Source organism: Coregonus lavaretus, assembly GCF_964263955.1.
Source record: "Coregonus lavaretus genome assembly, chromosome: 10".
NCBI classification, from domain to species: domain Eukaryota; kingdom Metazoa; phylum Chordata; class Actinopteri; order Salmoniformes; family Salmonidae; genus Coregonus; species Coregonus lavaretus.
In genome coordinates, this window is record NC_139997.1 from 48673665 (window position 1) to 48676963 (window position 3299).

The 3299-nt window shown below is 39.8% G+C and overlaps 1 long non-coding RNA gene across 1 annotated transcript; it reads left to right on the plus strand.

Moving 5' to 3' along the window:
• The first annotated feature begins 1500 nt into the window (after positions 1-1500).
• Positions 1501-2533, plus strand: LOC311136057. Its single transcript, XR_014613839.1, has 4 exons — positions 1501-1541; positions 1864-1967; positions 2122-2200; positions 2293-2533. It is a non-coding gene; the product is annotated as an uncharacterized lncRNA (long non-coding RNA).
• The last annotated feature ends 766 nt before the right edge of the window (positions 2534-3299 follow it).

Consider the following 3299-nt stretch of genomic DNA (forward strand, 5'->3'; position numbering starts at 1 on the left):
TACATCGATCTGTGCTCGGCGAGTTGGCCTTTTGGACAACATATATCAATCTAACATCGTTTTAAAATGTAATAAATCGATTGTATCGATACTAGGAAATAACCCATTGGATTTAAGCACGTCAGACTTTATATGGATGTTTTTTCTTAGCACTTTTAATGATAAAGGCTTTAAACATTTCTCGATTCAGTCTGCCTATCCGTGACGTCAAGCAAAGGCGCAAAGACAACAAAACATAGCATGGCGGACGAGCGAGAAATTATCAAGCCACCATTGCGGTCCAGTGTGTGGAAACACTTTGGCTTTTGCAAAGACGGAGATGTTCTAAATAAGTCGCTCGCTGTTTGTAGGATATGTACAGGTCAAGTAAAGTACAACGGCAACACGACAAATCTCTCCAACCACCAGCGTTCCCGCTGCTACAGCAGCGAAAGGTAAAGTCAACTCTGCAGAAGCCTCAGGTCTCGCCTGCATGTTTAGTCAGAGACTAGGCCAAAACTCAGCTCAGGCGAAAAACATCACGGCAACAATTGCCAAGTTTATCTGCAAAGACATGCGACCCTACAGTGTGGTTGAAAATCCGGGATTCCGTGAAATGATTCAAACATTGGAGCCAAGGTACACAATACCAAGCCGACCACATTTCTCAGAAAAGGTTATTCCTGCATTGTACGAAAGTACTAAGAATGATGTGGAGCTGTCGCTTTCTCAAGCTGAACGAGTAGCGATAACGACAGATGGCTGGACGTCATGCTCAAATCAAGGGTATGTGACAATTACCTCTCATCACATTGATCCGGAGTGGAAAATGAAGACCTTTGTTCTGCTAACCAGAGTTTTAAATGAAGCCCATACTGGTAAAAATATTGGCGCGTTACTGCGTGAAGCCTGCATGGAGTGGAAAATCTGCGACAAGAATCCTGCCATCGTCACAGATAACGCCAGGAATATGATTGTGGCCGGTGCAGAAGCCCAGTTCAGTCCACACATTACCTGCTTCGCACATACACTCAACCTTGCCTCGCAGAAGGGTTTGGGGGTGGACCGTGCTTCAAGGTTGTTGGGGAAAGTGCGAAAAATTGTTGGATATTTTCACCGCAGCCCGATTGCATGTCACGCCCTACAGGAAAAACAAACTCTGATGGATTTACCAAAACATAAACTGATCCAAGACATAATCACCAGATGGAACAGTTCATTCGAAATTCTTGAACGTTTTTTGGAACAACAGCCAGCTATAATGGCAACTCTGATGTCCAAGGATCTACGAAAGGGGGTCACAGATGTAGGCACGCTGAGTGAGAGTGATATTGCCAACATGGATGACATTGTTCAGTTGATGGGTCCTGTCAAAATGGCAACCACTGTGATGTGTGAAGAAGACCAGCCAACTCTCTCTGTAATTGCTCCTCTTCAAGCAAAACTGCTGAAACACCTACAGCCATGCGAAGACGACTCAACCCTGGTTGCAGAGATTAAGAGGGTGATGGCCAGTGACCACTCCACACGCTACAGAGGCACCCAAGATGCTCTCAACATAGGTAATGAATTTGGAGTCTTAATTAAAATCAACTTGGTTAATATTTTAGGTTATTAGACTGTATTAATTTGTAAAATGCCACACCTTTGCGTTTTCAAGTTTGAATTTGAGTTGTTTTTTCATATGGAAAAGTAAACAAGATATCTGCAATACAATTCTTAGTTCATGGTGGCTTTACATCATCACTGTGCCACATTTCTTTTAAACATACTAAAGTTTAATCTTCTGATTATTTTGTGTATGAGGAGGTGGTCATCACTTGCAATTTCAGGTCAACTTAATTTAATAATGCAATGAATGCAATATTCTTGTTCTTTAAACAGCATCAGCGTTGGACCCGCGATTTAAAGAACTGCCCTACCTGGAAAAAGAGGACAGAGAACAGGTCTACACAAAACTGGTTTTTGAGGCAGAAGTGTCCCACCAGGTAACTCTTCTCTCCTCTTTCCTCTGCTCTTTTCTCTTCTCCCCTTTCATTTGTCCTCTCTCAAATCTCATCTGTTCTTTATCTTCCTCTAAATGTATGTGTGCAGTATTACAGAGCAGAAATTTGAACAGTTCACACATTCTTACATCAATAGATGCAAGCAATGGGAAATCAGGAGGAAGACGAGGGAAGCTCAAGCACAAAGCTGTCAGGATTCAATGAAGAGACCACAGGTGTGTTTCATGTGATACCAATAAAAGATTGTTGTTGTTTTGTATTAATGAGAAACATGACTATATTTTGAAATATATTTCTTATATTGTAGCTCCAAATGAGTCACCTCCTTGTAAGAAGAAAGCCTTAGATGCGCTGTTTGGCGATTCCTTCACCCAAAGAGAAAGAAAATCCACAAGCAAGACAGCCAGAGCAGAGGTGTTAAGGTACCGAGCAAAAGATGCGTTGCCTTTGACTGAAAATGCCATGAAGTGGTGGAGATCTCAGGAGAAAGAGCTACCTGTACTTTCCACCCTTGCTAAACGGTACCTGTGCATTCCAGGCACCAGTGTGCCAGCAGAATGAATTTTTAGTACTGCTGGCGACATAGTGAACGCACAGAGAAGTGTTCTGCGGCCAGATTATGTTGATCAGTTGATATTTTGGAAAAAAAATCTGTAGTCATTGAAGAGTAGCCTAGTAGGTTACACTTGATCTTTTGTTGAATATTGTTTGTTTATTAAAATGAGAGTAGTAGCAGGTTCATCCACTGCTCATTCAACCTGAAGAAATGTTGGTTGCACTTTATTTTTGATATTAATACTGTATTTGTATTGTAATGTTGTAAAACAAAAGCAGAAGTAGCAGGTAAACGTACTGTTAATTCAACCTGAAGAGATGTTGGTTGCACTTTATTTTTGATATTAATACTGTATTTGTATTGTAATGTTGAAAAACAAAAGCAGAAGTAGCAGGTAAACCTACTCTTTATTCAACCTGAAGAGATGTTGGTTGCACTTTATTTTTGATATTAATATTGTAATATTTTTATGTTGAAAAACAAAAGCAGAAGTAGCAGGTAAACCTACTGTTAATTCAACCTGAAGAGATGTTGGTTGCACTTTATTTTTGATATTAATATTGTAATATTTTTATGTTGAAAAACAAAAGCAGAAGTAGCAGGTAAACCTACTGTTGAAATGTTGGTTGCACTTACTGTACTTTTATTGAAAATGTATTGAATATTGAAAATGAGATCAGACAATTTTAACTTCCTGTTAATTCAACCTAAAGTGTTGTTTGCACTTTATTCAAATAAAATGTGAATGCATTTGCCAT